Source organism: Equus asinus, chromosome 16, assembly GCF_041296235.1.
Source record: "Equus asinus isolate D_3611 breed Donkey chromosome 16, EquAss-T2T_v2, whole genome shotgun sequence".
NCBI classification, from domain to species: domain Eukaryota; kingdom Metazoa; phylum Chordata; class Mammalia; order Perissodactyla; family Equidae; genus Equus; species Equus asinus.
In genome coordinates this window covers 48,523,496-48,534,602 of record NC_091805.1, presented here as the reverse complement: position 1 = coordinate 48,534,602, position 11,107 = coordinate 48,523,496, and positions in this window count along the sequence as shown.

Genomic DNA, 11,107 nt, shown 5'->3' with positions numbered 1-11,107 from the left:
TTTTTATCAGACTAAAGAGTTTCTGCAAGGCATAGGAAACAACGAACAAAACAAAAAGACAACCCACAAACTGGGAGAGAATATTTGCAAATCATATATCTGACAAGGGGTCAATCTCCAAAATATATAAAGAACTCACACAAGTCAATAACAACAAAAAAATCCAAACAGCCTGATCAAAAACTGGGCAGAGGATATGAACAGACATTTTTCCAAGGAAGATATACTTATGGCCAACAGGCACATGAAAAGATGTTCAACATCACTAATCATCGGGGAAATGCAAATCAAAACTACAATGAGATATCACTTTACACCCATTAGAAAGGCTGTAATTACCAAAACAAAAAACAGTAAATGTTGGAGAGGATGTGGAGAAAAGGGAGCCCTCATACACTGCCGGTGGGAATGCAAACTGGTGCAGCCACTACGGAAAACAGTGTGGAGATTTCTCAAAAAATTAAAAATAGAAATACCATAAGATCCACTTATCCTACTACTGGGTATTTATCCAAAGAACTTTAATTCAACAATTCAAAGAGATTATGCACCCTTATGTTCATTGCAGTATTGTTCACAATAGCCAAGACGTGGAAGCAACCCAAGTGCCCATTGACTGATGAATGGATAAAGAAGATGTGGTATATATATATATATATATATATATATATACAATGGAACACTACTCAGCCATAAAAAAAAAAAAAATTATCCCATTTGCAGCAACATGGATGGACCTTGAGGGTATTATGTTAAGCAAAATAAGCCAGACAGAGAAAGACAACCACCATACTATTTCACTCATGTGTGGAAGATAAACAAATACAGGTTTGTTTTTAACAGATTAGTGGTTACCAGAGGGGTAAGAGGTTGGGATGGTGGATGAAAAGGGTAAAGGGGCACATATTATGGTGACTGACAAATAGTAATGTACAACTGAAATTTCGCAATTCTATAAACTATTATGACCTCATAACATAAAATAAACCCTCAGTTTTAAGTCACTTACATAGTTATTTATCTATTATTATATATTATACATTTACTAAGTTAAGTTATTTACGTATAATAAAGTACTCAAATCTTAAGAAGACAACTCAGAGTACATATATATATATATACACACACAACTATGAAACCACCACTTAGATCAAGATACAGAACGTTTCAGTTGCCCCAGAGGTTCTTTCATGCTACTTCCCAGTCAATACTCTTCCCTCTGCCACAGGAAATCATTATATTCTGATTCTGTCACTATAGATTCATTTCACAGTTCTTGGACTTCAAATAAATGGAATCATACAGTGCACACCCTTTGTGTCTGGCTTCTTTCACTCAACAAATACTGTGAGATTCATCCATATTGTCATATATGTCAGTAGTTTTTTTCATTTTTATTACTTATAAATTACACATTATGTATAAACTATAATTTATCCATTCACTTCTTCATGTACAATGGGGTTGTTTCCAGTTTTTAACAATGATGAAAAAAAGCTATAAATATTCTTGTATTGGTCTTTTGGTGGAAATAGGCATTTATTTTTCTTGAGTAAATGCAAGTAGTGGAATTGCTAGGTCATAGGGTAGGTTTGCATTTAACTTTATTAGAAACTACCAAACTATTTCACAAAGTAGTTGAACACATTGACATTCCCGCCAGCAATGTATTGAGTTTCTGCTGCTCCAAATTCTTACCAGCATTTGATATTGTCAGTCTTTTAAATTTTAGCCATCCTGGTGTCTGTATGTAGATATCTCATTGTTGTTTTAATTTGCGTTTTTCTGTGGAGTAATGATGTTGAACATTTTTTCACATGATGAGTCCACGGAGCTGAATCATTCAAATCTCCCTGGGAAGCTGGTACAAGGAGCATAGCTGATTGACAGCCTCCAGCAGCTAGATCTTTGGATCTGTCCCCATGTGCGTGCTGAGGTCACATTTCTGCAGGGCTGCTCCCAGCTGAAGACCAGGCATGGCAAAGATCATGGAGCTAGGCCATTTCCGCCCAATGGAGTACTCCTCCAATAGGCAATCTTTGTTCACAGTCTCCCATCAGTTTGGCCCAGATTATTTCAACAGTGTCTGAAACTCTTCCTACATAATGAAGTCATAAATCTCTTCCTTCCCTGCTTCCTTTCATAGATGTTAGACCTGCACCACAGTCAAGGGCTTTCTCCACCTTCTCCTGCTCTATCTTCCTTCTTCCTTCACAGGCATTTCCCTCAGTAGATTCCTTGCATGTCTAACCCCATCTTGGCGTATGCTTCACGAAGCACCGGAACTTGTATATGCTCATCGACTATTCTGATATCCTCTTTTGTGAAATCCCTGTTCAAGTCTTTTACCATTTTCAAATTGAGTTATCTGCTCCTCCTTTTTAAAAACATTGATCTATAGGAGTTCTGTATATATTCTGGATATAAGTCTTTGTCAGATATGCTTTCTGAATACCTTCCCCATCTATGACTGGTGTAATCACTTTCTTAACGATGTCTTTGATGAACAGAAATTTTTTATTTTAGTGATGTCCAATTCATTTTTTTCTTTTATAGTAAAAAGTGTGAGGTAGATGTCAAGGTTCGTTTTTTTTTCATATGATTGTCCAATTGCTTCAGCACCATTTATCAGAAAAAGCATGATCTCCCCGTTGCAGTAGTACCTAGTATGGAAATTAGTTAAATTTAGGCAAATGTATGTTTGGACTCTATTCTGCTCCTTTGGTTTCCTTGTTTATAGTTGCACCTATTCCACACTCTTTTCATTATTGTAGGTTTAAAGAATATCCTAGAACCTGAGAGTGTAATTCCTCCAACTTTTTCTTCTCAAATATTGTCTTATCTAATCAAGATAATTCGTATTTTCACTTATTAGAGTAAGTTAGTCACTTTCTAAAATTACCTGGGATTTGGATTAGGATTCCATTAAATCAGGGTTTCCCAACCTCTACGCTATTGAAATTTTGGGACAGACAATTCTTTGTTGTGAGGAAAGGGAGCTGTCCTGTGCATCATAGGATGTTTAGCAGCATTCCTGGCCCCTACCCGCTAGGTGCCAGTAGCATGCCCCTACTCCAGGTTGTAACACAAAAAAATGTCTCCATAAACTGCCAAATGTCCCCTGGAGAGCAAAACTGCCACTCCCTCCCTCCTCCATTGATAACCATTGCATCAAATGTATAGACCAATTTGGAGAAAATGGACATCTTAATAATATTGAGACTTTCAATCCATGCAAATAAAATTGCTCTCCATTTAGTTGGCTCTTCTTTAATTTATCTCAGCAGTGTCTTATAGTTTCTGGTGTAGAATTCCTGCATATCTTTGGTTAAATTTATTTCAAGGCATTTGATATTTTTAATTCTATTATAATTGGTAATTTTCAAGTTAATTTTTCAATTGTTTATTTTTAATATATAAAAATATAGTTCATTTTTGTATGTTGATCTTGTTCCAGAAATCTTGTTTGTAAGTTGGATGTTCTACAAATGTAACAATGTCATCTGCAAATACAGTTTAACCTCTGTTATGATCTTTTTACCTTTATTTCTCTTTTTTTTTTTTTTTTGGTTTATTGCATTGACTAGGACCTCCAGTAAAATGTTCAATACATATAATGATAGTTGACATTCTCATCTTATTTCTAACTTCAAAGGGGAAGCATTCGGTATTTAGAAAGTTCCCATTTATTACTAGTTTACTGAGAAATATTGTGATGAATAAATGTCAAATACTATGAATTGCTTTTATTGCATCGACTGTGATGATCAAGTGCTTTCTTTCTCTATTCTTTTAGTATAGTGAATTACACAGATTGAGTTTCAAATGTTAAACCAACCCTGCATTCCTATAATAAATCATTCTCCATAATAAATTGTGATTAGTCATGCATGGTTGTGATTTAATATATCACTGAACTCTATTCAGGATATACGCAGATTTCTCAAACAGAACATAAAGACATATACATTCACCTAATTTATGTTATAGATGCCACTATAGTGGGGAAAGGATGTTCTTTTTAATAAATGTGCTGGAGCAATTGGATAATCACATGGAGAAAAATGAACCTTTACCCTTACTTCACATTTTATACAAAAATTAATTTGAGATGTATTTTAGATCCACTTTTCAATCATAAAATAATGAAGCTTCTAGAAGAAAAAGGCAAATTGCTTTATGACCTTGAGATGCAGGCATAACTGTGAGATGTTATTTTGATGGTAAAGTTTTAGTATCAGTTGGTGGCTTTAGGATGTGATACAGGGACTACAAAGGATAGAATTCCACCCCAACATGTTTTAATTACCTTGCACAATATCTTTTATATTAAATTTGAGCACCTTTAAATAGATACATATGCTCCAATTGCTCTACTCTTCATCACTTCCTCTGGACTTTCCCCAGACTAACTGATTTTCTCTTAATTTACCTGCCTGTACCCCGAAACATCTAAGTTTATGATCCCTGGTCTATAGTATTAAGGTACCCAAAGAACTATTCCTGATGTGTTTTATTTAAGGACTCACAACATATATACATATGCATGTCATCAAAGAATGTTCATTGCTATTGTTATAGTGCATCTCTGTTCTATTAAATTGAGACTCTCAATGATTGCTATTATAACTATGAATAACTGAAAACCCCTCACACTGAAGAACTACTTTTTTTTGTACATAATAAAAGGTAAGGTAGTAGGCTTTAAACTTTCATAAGTGATATACGGCAGATTCCATATTACCATGTCTCTCCATGTATATTGCATGCACACACATCAGGAAACAGAGAAACACTTCTCCACAAAGTACGCTTGTGGAGGATAGGACCCAAGATATTGTGGGAGTCCATCATCTTATTGTTACCAAACGGCATGGATGGGGTAGGGGGCTTTCTGAGATTTTGGCTTGCATCACAACTCTTTCCACATGAACACGATCCAATCCAAAATATGCAAATAAAAGAAGAAACAGCATTGTTTCACCCTACTAAGTATCTTAGGTGGACACCCTCAGCAGTAAACAAATACTGAAGTCAATTCAGTGGGGATGGGCAGGATCACAAAAAGGAAAAAAAGTTCCAAAATGGGAGGCACAAAATCAGGAAGACAATTGAGAGCCATCAAGTGGTGTGGCGGGAGGACAGGGTACCAGAAAGGGACTAGGGTGTGATCAGTTCACCCAAGAATCATATTATTGAACAGGTAATTTAAAACTGAAGCATATACCCTCTCCACCTGCTCCCATTGTGACCTTAAAGGCGCAATGAATTTGAGTTTTCATTTATTGGTTATTTAAACATAGGAACTTGTTAACAACTCCTTATCCAGTGTGGTCTTCCACCTCAGCAAATGGCTGAATGTAATTATGCTTCTAGTCAAAACATCTCTATTTGGCAGTCAGAGATGGTCCAGAAGGAGCCCAAGATTCAGAGGTGACACGGTAGAAACTCCAAGTTTCTAACAAGTAAATTAAATGTAAAAGCAAGTATCAGAAAGGTAAACAGAAAGCCAGTTAAGATAGTGAAGAGGATGTAACTCTCTCATATCTCTACGCGTCAGTAGAAAATTAGGTTAACAAATACTAAACAGAAGAAGAATCTCATAACATGTGTCTTTGTATTTAACAAATTTTTTTAGCTACCTCTATGAGTTTGATGTAAAACTCAGAACTTTCTGATAATTTTGTTTAGTTCTCACAAAATTCCATTATCTCCATTATACAGATTAGGAAAATAGAGACAGTTTGCTAAGGTTAGCTGCCCTGCTTTGCCTAGGTATTACCACAGCCCTCACCCCAACCCCCATCCATCATCTAGGTTTCTGTTTTTTCACTTCTTCTCAAGGACAGCTGCTCCTTGCCTACTAAATAACATCCAGTGGCTCACTATTGTCTGCCAAATAAAGTCCAAGTTCTTATGTGTATTCAAGAGCTAGTCTCCTTTCCCTCCCCACTCCCAGAATTTTTCTCTAACTACCTTTCCATATTTATCTCCCATTGTTCCCCTCTATAAAGCCGACACTTACATCAAACCAAAGCTATTCTACGTCCTATACTTCTCATGGAGCTACTTCTGCTGCCCAGACTATTTACCCCCACTCCTCCTATCAAAATATTTCCTTACTTTTAAGGAAACTACCTCAACATAATAAAGGCCATATACGACAAACCCATAGCCAACATCATACTCAATGGGCAAAAACTGAACCCCATCCCCCTGAAAACAGGAATGAGACAAGGATGCCCTCTATCACCACTCTTATTTAACATAGCACTGGAGGTCCTGGCCAGAGCAATCAGGCAAGAAAAAGGAATAAAAGGAATCCAAATAGGGAGGGAAGAAGTGAAACTCTTGCTGTTTGCAGACGACATGATCTTATATATAGAAAACCCCAAAGAATCCATTGGAAAACTGTTAGAAGTAATCAACAACTACAGCAAAGTTGCAGGGTATAAAATCAATTTGCATAAATCAGTAGCATTTCTATACTCCAGTAATGAACCAACAGAAAAAGAACTCAAGAACACAATACCATTCACAATTGCAACAAAAAGAATAGAATACCTTGGGGTAAACTTAACTAAGGAAGTGAAGGACCTATATAATGAAAATTACAAGGCCTTTCTGAGAGACTTGGATGACGACATAAGGAGATGGAAAGACATTCCACGTACATGGATTGGAAGAATAAACATAGTTAAAATGTCCGTTCTACCTAAAGCAATCTACAGATTCAACGCCATCCCAGTCAGAATCCCAATGACATTCTTTACAGAATTAGAACAAAGAATCCTAAAATTCATATGGGGCAACAAAAGACCCCGAATTTCTAAAGCAATCCTGAGAAAAAAGAATAAAACGGGAGGCATCACAATCCCCGACTTCAAAACATACTACAAAGCTACAGTAATCAAAACAGCATGGTACTGGTACAAAAACAGGTGCACAGATCAATGGAACAGAATTGAAAGCCCAGAAATAAAACCACACATCTATGGACAGCTTATCTTTGACAAAGGAGCTGAGGGCATACAATGGAGAAAAGAAAGTCTTTTCAACAAATGGTGCTGGGAAAACTGGAAAGCCACATGTAAAAGAATGAAAATTGACCATGCTTTTTCACCATTCACCAAAATAAACTCAAAATGGATTAAAGACCTAAAGGTGAGACCTGAAACCATAAGGCTTCTGGAGGAAAACGTAGGCAGTACACTCTTTGACATCAATATTAAAAGGATCTTTTCGGACACCATGCCTTCTCAGAGAAGGGAAACAATAGAAAGAATAAACAAATGGGACTTCATCAGATTAAAGAGCTTCTTCAAGGCAAATGAAAACAGGATTGAAACAAAAAAACAACCCACTAACTGGGAAAAAATATTTGCAAGTCATATATCTGACAAAGGCTTAATATCCATAATATATAAAGAACTCTCGCAACTCAACCACAAAACATCAAACAACCCAATCAAAAAATGGGCTGGAGACATGAACAGACATTTCTCCAAAGAAGATATACTGATGGCCAAGAGGCACATGAAAAGATGCTCATCATCGCTGATCATCAGGGAAATGCAAATCAAAACTACACTAAGATATCACCTTACACCCGTTAGAATGACAAAAATATCTAAAACTAATAGCAACAAATGTTGGAGAGGTTGCGGAGAAAAAGGAACCCTCATACACTGCTGGTGGGAATGCAAACTGGTGCAGCCACTATGGAAAACAGTATGGAGATTCCTCAAAAAACTAAAAGTAGAACTACCATACGATCCAGCCATCCCACTACTGGGTATTTATCCAAAGAGCTTGAAGTCAGCAATCCCAAAAGTCCTGTGCACCCCAATGTTTATTGCAGCACTGTTTACAATAGCCAAGACGTGGAAGCAACCTAAGTGTCCAGCAACAGACGAATGGATAGAGAAGATGTGGTACATATATACAATGGAATACTACTCAGCTGCAAAACAGAACAAAATCATTCCATTTGCAATAACATGGATGGACCTTGAGGGAATTATGTTAAGTGAAATAAGCCAGCGAGAGAAAGATAATCTGTGTGTGACTCCACTCATATGAGGAATTTAAAATTATGGACTAAGAACAGTTTAGTGGATACCAGGGGAAAGGTGGGGTGGGGGGTGGGCACAAAGGGTGAAGTGGTGCACCTACAACATGACTGGTACATTAATGTTTGTACAATTGAAATTTCACAAGATTGTAACCTATCAATAACTCAATAAAAAAAAAATATATTTCCTTACTTTTAAAGCCCAGTTCAAATGACATCTCCTTTGTGAAGCAGTCTCTGATTTCTCAATGCCCACAGCACTTTACTGCATTAGGGGTAAAGATTAATAGCCAGCATAACAGAAGTCCCAGCTGAGCCTACAGAGAATGCAAACTTCTCTGGATCTGTTGGATGAGCAGGGACCCTCCCCACAAACACAATTTGAATGACCCATCTGCAGGAGAGAAAGGGGGCCTGTGATAAAGAGTTTGGTGAGGAGGTTCCCGGAAGCTGAGAATGGGAAATGGAGAGCATAGCGTGAAGTCTGCCCTGGACTGGTTCCCAAACTGGCTACAGTCTCGACCCTATGGAGAAAGAAGATATGGGGCAAAAGCTAAAGGAGCTATTTTCACAAGAGAATCTTTAGAGACATGGGAGCACAAGCAATCTTGGGTTCATTTGTAATCCAAACAGAGTAACGCAGAGACAGAAGGAGAGGTAGGCACTTTTCCTTGCTTACCACTGAACACCGTCTAGCTTTAGCATCTCATGTGCTCCAGCATCCTAACTGCAGCAAGAGCTTGCAGATCTGAACCCAGCAGCAGGGAGCCCCCATGTGGGAGTGGACTTCTTAGAGAGCTCATATGAATTTCCCAAATCCTAGGGAATCCCCAGAAATACTGAACACTTTACAGATGGCCAAGACTCTGTGTAAGCAGCCTGGGACAAAAAAGTCCATAGAATTTGGATTATTAGTGTTGATTTAATTTCATTTATGTGCACAGACAGGTGAGGCCTGGAAAAACTTGGGTTATGCTGACATTCATTTATGACTTGAAATGGGTTAAAACTTATCTCCATATAAGTACCGATTTAATCCTCATAACAACTACATGAGGTGGATATTATTATCACCAGATTTTCCTCAAAGCAATGGATTTGAGTGTAGTGTTTGTTGTGGAAGGAGTCCAGGACTTGTCAGCGACCTAAATTTGAACTCTTACTCTTCCGCAAATGGCTGGGTGATCCTGGAAAAATCCCAGTCTCTCTGAGCTTCAATTTCTTACCTTCGGGACAGGAACAACAACCCCTTTTGTATGAGGTTGCCGTGAAACTCTGATGCTGAACAACACCTGTACTGCTGTAAGAAGTTATTATGGACATGGCTTTCTACCATTGCATTCACCTTCTGCCATAAATCAGTTGTTCCTATTCATGTCTCAATAGACTAAAAATAATGAAAGGAGACTTATTCATGCCTTAGTCTTCTCTGTGTCATCTCGATCCCCACAGAGCAGATACTCAATAGGATGGTGTGAAATACCTCAGGGGTGACAAATTTCCCATCTCTAGCAGGAGTGTAGTAGAGAGGATTCAAACTTCAGAACTGCTTGGACTAGATACTAATCCTGAGAGACTAGGATTATTTATTAAATTAATCAGATATATAACAGATACAGATTTGAAAGGTCAAATCAAGTTTCCCAGGAACATAACAAATGGCTAAGACAGATAGAACATCAGCCACTGAAAGACAGCAGAGGTTGGCAAACTTTTTCTGTAAAGGGCCAGATCGTAAACATTTTAGACTTTGAGGATCATAAAATCTCTGTGGCAACCACTCAACTCCGCCACGTTATCGTGACAGCAGCCATAGATAATATGGAGGTGAATGGGAGTGGCTGTATTCCAACAAACGGTATTTGAGAAAACAGGTGGTGGGCTGCATTTGGCCTGTGGCCATAGTTTGCCAACTCCTGACATACAGGTTTGTCCCATTGCCAAGGAGGATTTATAACCCAAGAAGCTGAAAGTTAAACCAAGTGGTAACATAGAATGGAAAAGTCTAAATCAATGAGTAAAAGTAAAGTTCTCCATTAAGTTTTAAAAACTAAAATGAACAAGTACATAATTGGAGAAAAAACTGGAGAACTTTCTTGTAATATATCTACTGAATTGGATAAAAACAAATTTTATTCTAGAAGTTCAAAAAGTTTGGTATTTTAGTTGCCTAAAAACTAACTGTGGGCCAAATAGTGCAATGTGGCTTCTTAGAAAACCTAATGTGCTCTAGACCCCATCAATGAAAGCAAAGCATCCAGAACAAACAAGTGCTCATCCCAGGGGAGCAGGGCTGTGTCTGCTTGAGTCACCACTGGGCCCCTCATCCCTCTCCCAGTGCCAGGCATGCAGCAGGTGCTCCCTGGGAAATAACCGTTCCCACGTTCTGCTCTGGGTGGAGCAGTTGGAGAGTTAAGTGTCTGCTCTGTGCAATCTCCGTGCTGGATTCGAGCGTGAAGACGTGGGTTTTGAGCTAAGAGTTGAAAGGTGGTATCCAGGTGAAGAGGGAGGTGGGGGGTTGGGGAAAGGAGAACCCAGGAAGTGGGCAGCACCAGAATCTACTCTGATTCTCTGATGGGGCTCAGTTCCATTCTTTTCCCCTTCAATATCCCAATTAAAATACAGCTTTCTAAAAAAAATGTGGGGGGAGGGTATCACACTTTCTAAGAAGCCTTAACTTTAGCTTTGTTTTCTGAAAAATATGCTCACTTACCTGAGAGAGAAGAAACAAATGTGTTGATGTATTTAAGGCAACATTTGGAGTATTTCAAATGAGGCTATAAAGGGAGACGATTTCAAGGAACCGGCAGGTCTACAGTGGGAGTTCGCATAGCCACCGACAATCCCCTTGCAAAGGAACTAATTATGTTTGGAGAGGATATGTGTGCCTGATAAAATAATTAAAAATGAATTGTTCTCCTTGGAAATGCAAATTATTGAGTGTTAAAGCAACTGCTGGTCACGTAGAAAATAAGTAGCTGTGTTTTCTCAAGTCCCTTAGGTGGCACTGATTGATTTCCAATTCTGGCTACA